Raw genomic sequence first — 8,788 nt, forward strand, 5'->3', positions numbered from 1 at the left:
CCCAGGAGATGAAGGTTGCAGTGAGCCGAGATCGCGCTGTTGCACCCCAGCCTGGCCAACAAGAGTGAAACTCCGTCTCAAAAAAAAAAAAAAAAAAAAATTAGCAAGGTGTGGTGGCATCTGTAGTCCCAGCTACTCCCAAGACTGAGCAGGAAAGGATCACTGGAGGCTGGGGAGGTGAATGCTACAGTGACCTATGATTGCAACACTGCACACCAGCCTGGGCAGCAAAGCAAGACCTTGTCTCAAATAAATAAATAATATATCGTGTTATTTCATTTCACTTCATTCTCCGAGGACTAATGATGTCCCTGAGAGTCCCCCATTTAGTAGGGATGAAGTAAGGATTGTACCAAAGGGCAAATTGTGACCTTGGAACCAGGGGACTGTCAGAAGTCCGCCTCCAGGAGCCTCGTGGAGAATATAGATGAACATCGTTCCTCAGGTCTCAGGAGCAATAAGAAGGAAATGCTGTAGATATGATGTGAATGCCTGTGTGTTGGGCAAGAGAGTGACAGTTTTAAAAAAAGTTTTAACTCCTTTTGACATCCCTCAGAGCTGACTATGTTGACACAGATGAGTGGGGAAAGTGAGAGTCCCGTGAGTCAGGACCACATTTCTGAATTTTTTTCTGGTTCCTTATTTCCCTGTGAAAGACCCAGTTCTCTAGTGCTGCGCCAGAGCATCCTGGAGCATCCAGAGAGCATTTCTCCTCTCGGGCCACAGAAATAGGATCCATCTCCATGACAACGGTGTCTAGAAGTCCCCCCATGAGATTAAGTCTGACAGGAGCTGTCCACTTAGCAAATACCAGGTCTCCATCCAAACTGAATCTGCGTCACGAGCCAAGTGTCCTGTTCCTAGCTTGACCAATGACTTCCTTGGGTCTATAGGGAAACTTGTAAACTCGCTGGCATATCACCATTGCCCCCCACATGCCACACAAGGAGGCCATAAAACATTTGTCCTCCCCCGTCACAACTAGGATATAGAATGTGCTCGCTGAGAGGAGCCTTGAAAAAGGCTTCTAGAACGGGACGTTGTACAACTGCAGGGAGTATTGCCATGAGATCCCCCATATCTGAGTTGAAATTCAGGAGGTGAGTGCTGTTATGGCTATAAAGGTTATTAATATATTGAAGACCGGGCGTGGTGGTTCACGCCTATAATCCCAGCACTTTGGGGGACTGAGACAGGTGGATTGCCTGAGGTCAGGAGTTTGAGACCTGCCTAGCCCACATGGTGAAACCCCGTCTCTACTAAAAACACAAAAATTAGCTAGGTGTGGTGGTGCGAACCTGTAATCCCAGCTACTTGGGAGGCCGAGGCAGAAGAATTGCTTGAACCCCAGGCGGCAAAGGTTGGAATGAGCCAAGATTGCACCACTGCACTCCAACCTGGGTGACAGAGTGAGGCTCCATCTCAAAAACAAACAAACAAACAAACAAATAAATAAAAGTAGGGTGGAGGAGAGTAAGCTAGTCATGAAAGGGGAGAGTAGGTAGCTCCATTGTCCTGGAAGATCACCTGGAATGGATAGGATTTAATTGTCCTGAAAAAGAATCATGGAGGCAGGTCTTGGGGAAAGAGCATAAAATTATCATTGGCTCTTTTACTCTTTGAGTGACAAAAAACAGCCTCACCCTTTGGGGGAGGGAGAGGGTAAGGAGGGTTGAGGAGGAGGAGGAGGGATGGAGGGGTGACTTCAGCCAGGGGTGAGGACCTTGGGCAGGTCTCCGCCAGGACTCCCTGGGATGCTTGCCCATGGAACCAGAAGGAGCTCATCACTCAGACTGCTGACAGTCCGACACCTCAGGCTTGAGACTGTGAACTGGGTGTCACCTGGGGCTTCTCTCTCCCCAAAGAAATGCAGTGAAAGTCTTTGCCCTGCAGCCCACGCTGTAACCACAGCAGAGGACCCAGCCCCCTCTATCTAAGCTTCACCTCTGAGGCCTGCTTTGCCAACATGGCGGCCTGTGCCCTGGTGGCCTGAGTGTCTGGCTGCGACCCCCATACTTCCCCACTGCTCAGCAGCTTCTGACCTTTTGACCCAAGAACCTGAATCACTGCCGATTTTCTGAGCTGCCCCAGGCCTGAGAGTGGTGCTCTGGTGCCCAGCTCTACTGGTCCACCACTGCCCTCATCTCCATTGCTGGGATGTAGACCCGTCAGGGACCTAAAGAGCATCTGGGCCCAGTGGGCCAGAGCCCCGCTCCTGAAGATGACACTCGAGGGTGAGAAGCCCACCCTAACGGCTCACGTCTCTAGGATATGAGGACTGGCCAGATGCAGTGGCTCACGGGAAGCTGAAGCAGGAGGATCGCTTGAGCCCAAGAATCCAAAACCAATTTGGGCATCACAGTGAGACCACCCCTCTCTCCCTCCTGGTCTCTACAAAAAATTTAAAAATTAGCTGGGCACAGTGGCTCACACCTGTAATCCCAGCACTTTTTGGGAGGCTGAGGAGGGCAGATCGCTCACACACAGGAGTTCAAGACCAGCCTGGGTAACCAAGTGAGACCACGTCTCTACAGAAAATACAAAAATTAGCTGGGCGTGGTGGTGTACACCTGTAGTCCCAGCTACTTGGAAGGCGGAGCAGAGGATCACTTGAGTCTGGGGGGCAGAGTTTGCAATGAGCTGTGATTTCACCATGGCACTCTAGTCTGGGTGATAGAGCCAGAACCTGTCTCAAAAAAAAAGAAAAAGAAAAAGAAAAAAAGGTCTGGCGCAGTGGCTCATGCCTGTAATCCCAACACTTTGGGAGGCCAAGGCAGGCGGATCACGAGGTCAGGAGATCAAGACCATCCTGGCTAACACGGTGAAACCCCGTCTCTGCTAAAAAAAAAATACAAAATATTAGCAGGCATAGTGGCGGGCACCTGTAGTCCCAGCTACTCAGGAGGCTGAGGCAGGAGAATGGTGTGAACCTGGGAGGTGGCGCTTGCAGTGAGCTGAGATCGTGCCACTGCACTTCACTTCAGCCTGGGCAACAGAGCCAGACTCTGTCTCAAAAAAAAAATAAAAAAAAAAAATTAACTGGGAATGGTCACATGTACCTGTAGTCTTGGCTACTCAGGAGGCTGAGGCAGGAAGATCACTTGAGCCCAGGAGGCTGAGGCAACAGGGAGTCGTTTATGCCACTGCACTCCAGCCTGGGCAATGGAGCAAGACCCTATCTCAAGCAAAAACAGACAAAACAAAAAAACCACCAATGCCTGGGACCCAACCTGTAAGATTCTTACTCAACTTGTCTGGGATCTGGACGTCAATATTTGTTACAAACATTTGAAGTGATTGGAATGAACATCTAAGCTTGAAAACCACTGGTATGAACGTACACAGATATTCACAGGCTCATCTGTTTTTTGATTAAAAATTGCAGCCGGGCATGATGGCTCATGTCTATAATCCCAGCACTTTGGGAGGCCAAGGCCAGGGAATCACCTGAGATCAGGAGTTCAAGACCAGCCTGGCTAACGTGGTGAAACCCCGTCTCCACTGAAAATACAAAAAATTAGCCAGATGTGGTGGCATGTGCCTGTAATCCCAGCTACTGGGGAGGCTAAGGCATGAGAATTGCTTGAACCTGAGAGGCAGAGGTTGCAGTGAGCCAAGATCACACTACTGCACTCCAGCCTGGGCGATAGAGCAAGACTCTGTCTCAAAACAAAACAAAAGAAAAAATGCACATACATGCACTAAAAAACAAAAACAAAAACAAAAAACACTTGCAGTAGGGATGATCTTTATTTTCTTCCTTCAATTTTTTTTTTTTTTTTTTTTGAGACGGAGTCTCGCTTTGTCACCCAGGCTGTAGTGCAGTGGCGTGATCTCAGCTGACTGCAACCTCCACCCACGGGCTCAAGCGATTCTCCTGCCTCAGCCTCCCAAATAGCTGGGACTACAGGCGTGTGCCGCCACTCCAGACTAGTTTTTTTGTTTTTAGTAGAGATGGGGTTTCAACATGTTGACCAGGCTGGTTTTGAACTCCTGACCTCAAGTAATCACCCACTTTAGCCTCCCAAAGTGCTGGGATTACAGGCGTGAGCCACCATGCCCGGCCATTTTATTTTTCATATTGTTAAGTTTTATGTAATTATCATGCAGTTATTTTACAATTAGGAGGGAAAATAGCCAAAACAGATATTTAAGGAATTATACTGATCCTTCTAGATTCTGCTCAATTCTCTCTGCAGGAAGCTTCCTGAGGGCTCCAATGCCGCTGTCTCTCTCCTCTGAATTCCTCCTGGCCTGTGGTCACCCCAGGGAACGCAGCACTTCAGGGGGACTAGTAAGTGCTTGTACTTTGTTTTAGGTTGGTATCACACTGTTTCCTAGCCTGGAAGGCAGGGACTGGCACACCTTTGCAGGAAGCAGGGCCTCCATACAGATGTATTATTGATAACCCAGGCCTGAGCTGGCGCCTGGAGAGGTGGCCATTTCTCTGATCAAAGGCTCTCTCTTTTTCTCTCTCTCTGGAGATGAAACACAGAGCTGCTTTCTGGTTTCACGATTAACTTTGTAGGGAAATGAAAAGAAAAGAAAAAAAAAAAAACGCATTGGCAAGGCCTGTGGAGGAAGTGTCGGCCCAGCTGGCTGCGGTCCCTGGCCGACCAGGAATCCACTGAATGTATGGCTGTGTTCTGAGCACCTCACAGCCCTGGCAGCTCTGCCAGCGCTCAGCCAGGGCTGTGTCTAGGTACAGCTTGAGGTAGGCCCATGGAGCACAGGAACTGAGCCACCTCAGGAAGCCTGAGCTGAGGCTGAGCCGTGCCAAAGGAGGCCAGGCACACAGGCCCCAGTCTCGTCCTCCTCATGGGGATGGCTTTGAAGGAGAGCCTTGTGAAGAGGCTCTGCTATGCTAAGTCCTAAAAGATGGGCTTGGAGAACCAAAAGAGCTGTAGAATGGCAGGTTTGACCCCTTCCTCCACTACCCTTCCACTAAATACCAAAATGTATCTTCCTGGGATGGAGTATCGTCCTATGTGAATTCCCAGTTGCTCCTCAGCCCTGGGGGATACATTAGAATGTCGCTTCCCCAAGGTTTGGAGTGAGTAGTGCAAGATGCTCCAAGGTGAAAGGGTTCCACCGTCAGAAAAAAATTGGGAAATACTATAGAATCTATTCCCCTTTTCCCTACCAGAATCACACGGCACAGTACTGTATTAAAGGCTCTGATGAATCCTGCAGTTAGACAATCTGACAAGTCATGCAATTAGAAAATCTGTTTAATTTTGTTTTGAACTTCCCAAACTTCACTGACAGTGCCATCTTTTGGCCAGGTGCAGTGGTTCACACCTGTAATCCCAGCACTTTGGGAGGCTGAGGTGGGTGGATTGCTTGAGGCCAGGAGTTGGACACCAGCCTGGGGAACATGGTGAAACCCCATTTCAACTAAAAATACAAAAATTAGTCAGGCATGGTGGTGCATGCTTGTAATCCCAGCTACTCAGGAGGCTGAGGCGGGAAAATTGCTTGAACCTGCGAGGTGGAGGTTGCAGTGAGCCACTGTACTCCAGCCTGGGCGACAGAGCAAGACTCTGTTTCAAAAGAAAAAGAAAAAAATTTTGTTTCTATTGTTTTCACCCCCCATTACTTGTCCATTTTCTATTCAATTGATTTATACACTTTTCTGTATTATTTCTTTTCTTTTACTTATTTTTGGCTTAATTTATCTATTATTCTCTAGCTTCTTTTCCCCGTGATTTCTTTCACCCATGCTTTATTTAAAAGTGTATTGTTGGCCGGGTGCAGTGGCTCAAGCCTGTAATCCCAGCACTTTGGGAGGCCCAGACGGGCGGATCACGAGGTCAGGAGATCAAGACCATCCTGGCTAACCTGGTGAAACTCCGTCTCTACTAAAAAATACAAAAAAAACTAGCCGGGCGACGTGGCGGGCGCCTGTAGTCCCAGCTACTCGGGAGGCTGAGGCAGGAGAATGGCGGGAACCCGGGAGGCGGAGCTTGCAGTGAGCCGAAATCACGCCACTCACTCCAGCCTGGGCGACAGAGCGAGACTCCGTCTCAAAAAAAAAAAAAGCGTATTGTTTAATTTTGTATGTTATTAAGCAAATTAAGTGTGTTATTAAGCAACATTAAGTGTGTTAAGTATATTAATTATGTATGTAATTTCCAAATTAAGTATGTTGCTTACTTTCCAAATTTGGGGACTTTTCAGACATCTTCTCCTGATAAATTTTATGGTCAGAGAACAAAGCATGTGTCTTAGTCTATTTTGTGCTGCTATAACAGAATACTACTGCCTGGGAAATTTACAATAAACAGAAATTAATTTCTCACAGTTCTGGAGGCTGGCAAGTCCAAGATCGAGGTGCTGTCATCTGGTGAGGGCCTTCTGCTGCTGGATCCCCTGGTGGGACAGCAGTAGAGCACGTGTGAGAGAGGGAAGGGGGCCAAACTTATTCTTTTATAAGGGGTTTTCTCCTGCTGCAATAATGAACCCATTTCCTCAATAACAGCATTAATCCGTTCATGAGGCAGAGCCCTTGTGACATAATGACCTCTGAAAGGCCCCACCTCTCAACAACATTGCACTGGGGATTTAGTTTCCAACACATGAAGTTTTGGGGGCACAAATCACATTTATCTTAATTTATCTTACTTTATTTATCTTAATTTACCTTGATTTATCTCACATAGCAGTATGATTTTAGTCCTTTGAAATTTATTGAGACTCGTTTTATGATCAGCATGTAGTGTCTCTTTTTTTTTTTCTTTTCATTTTAAACAAGAAGTTTATTTAAACAGCAAGATGCTTGACTTGAAGGGAAAACTATCTAGGATTCTTTTTTGTTTCAGAGTAATTTATCCCTACTTAGAGACAGATTGCCCTACATGTAAAAGCTACGTACAAAAAAGTTATAAAATTGTTCTTGGTTTTACAATGATAAATGAAAACCATTAAAATTCTCCAATTGAACAAGGTATGCAAGAATTTTTATGTTGTGTTGCTGTTAAAACAGTGAGAGCAAAATAACTTACTGGAATATAAAGATAAGAGCTGAACGAGCATGCCACTAATGGAGAAAGGGGGTATTTTTCACAGAATCAGTATTTTTCCCCATCCCGTCTCCACTCGATGTCAATCAAAACATACCATTGGCTGTTTAGTTTTTAAAAAATGCAATATGCTTGTGCACATACACCAGTTACTTTATGTACAATAAAGGAATGGGGAAGGGGGAAATGAAAGAACAGAGAAAACTATACGGTAGTATTCAGGATGTGGTGGAACCAAATTGCAGTTTTCTAATGGAGAATGTAATCTTGGTCTTTAAAGAACAGAATTCTGGAGTAAAGAAGCAGGTTCCCTTTTCAGTAGACACCTCTCGCCTGCTGTTGGAACACATCAGTTGCATCTTCATCCTCCATTTCCAGCTGTGCAGGTGTGTCTGTTCCATTGATTGGTTGTCCGTTGAATCGGAATCTGATCGGCCTCATTGACAATCCCTGTCGTTCACAATAGGCTTTCTTTAGTTTACTAAGTGGTGTATGCCTCTTAATCTTAAACTGCACCACAGAAGCATCCTGCCCCGCCACCTTCAACTTAATATGATCGTTGTTCTCAGTCTTGACTCCTTCCTTGGGCTTTTCGTTGGCCATGGCGAGCGCCGGAGTCCCCTCAGCTGCCACTTCACAAAAGAGGGACCGGGTCCGCACGAAACGAGCACACAAGCAGCACCAAGAGCGGCAGAAGAAGGAGCGTGGTGTCTCTTGATAAAGGGTTAGGTTCACTTGTTGCTGTTGTTGCTTTTTTTTTTTTTTTAAGTGTACTCTGCAATTGTCGAGCATAATGTTCTTTGTTAATTGAATTAGATTAGCCTCTAAAAGCAAACAAACAATTCTGCTTCTTCTCAAACATTTTAAGTTGATATCTACAGTTTTGTTGTAAGTTTAAACAATTATAAATAATTTCAGGCATATTGTATACATCAATATTTTTAAGAAAAATTGCTACATTGCTCTTTTAAATGCATCAAATGGAATCCAAATACAGTAGTAGGTTTATAGCCACCATCATCCATTTTTTATAAATACATGAACAGCCTCTTCTTTAACAGTTCAAAATTTGACATATTTTTTTCCCTTTCTCTCTGATCTCTTATTTCCAGTCCACTGGATGAAATATTAAGGGCCTTTCTGTTCCACTTCTTCCCAAAATATTTTCCTAATGTACTCAATGTTTAAGCTTGTAAGTCTGATTTATCACCTTGTCATACTTCTCTGCCAATACATGTTTTTTTTCCTGAGGCCATAATTCCTAATGTTAGATGTTTTCTTTTGGAGTGAGTTGTCATTACAATTAATATTAGTGCATAACTAATCAAACAACCTAATGGTTATGTATTAAGTGACAAACAACAAATGATTATTTATCCACGTTAAGTAATCATTAGACGGTCTTCATAAAATGAAGGTAGTTGTTTGTGAATTAAATTATACATCAGTGAACAGCTATTCCCTCTTACTAGATTGAAAGAAGACTCAGCAACAATATGCTTCCAATTTTTTTGTCTTATTTGAATAGAAGAACTGAGGAAGCTTTTTCTCAAAAATAAGTAGACAGTGAGGCCAAAAAATTTATTATAGCAATGTCACTCAATTCTTTGACATCTTTTTAGTTGTATTTCAAAAACCATATAGTGATCTATCAACAAATATTATTTACTTTCAGTAAAATTGAAAGAAGATCTAATAGACCTGTCAAATAATATAATAATATTCATTATTTGTATTATTTTATAATACCATATGTTATATAATTT

The 8,788-nt window shown here is 44.6% G+C and overlaps 1 pseudogene across 1 annotated transcript; it reads right to left on the minus strand.

Moving 5' to 3' along the window:
• Positions 1–6,938: 6,938 nt before the first annotated feature.
• On the minus strand, positions 6,939–7,724 carry LOC105506188 (annotated as a pseudogene). The gene has a single exon (XR_001000888.1). The product of XR_001000888.1 is annotated as a small ubiquitin-related modifier 2 pseudogene (transcript).
• Between the last annotated feature and the right edge of the window lie 1,064 nt (positions 7,725–8,788).

The sequence above is a fragment of the Colobus angolensis genome, unplaced genomic scaffold, assembly GCF_000951035.1.
Source record: "Colobus angolensis palliatus isolate OR3802 unplaced genomic scaffold, Cang.pa_1.0 Scaffold133, whole genome shotgun sequence".
NCBI lineage: Eukaryota > Metazoa > Chordata > Mammalia > Primates > Cercopithecidae > Colobus > Colobus angolensis.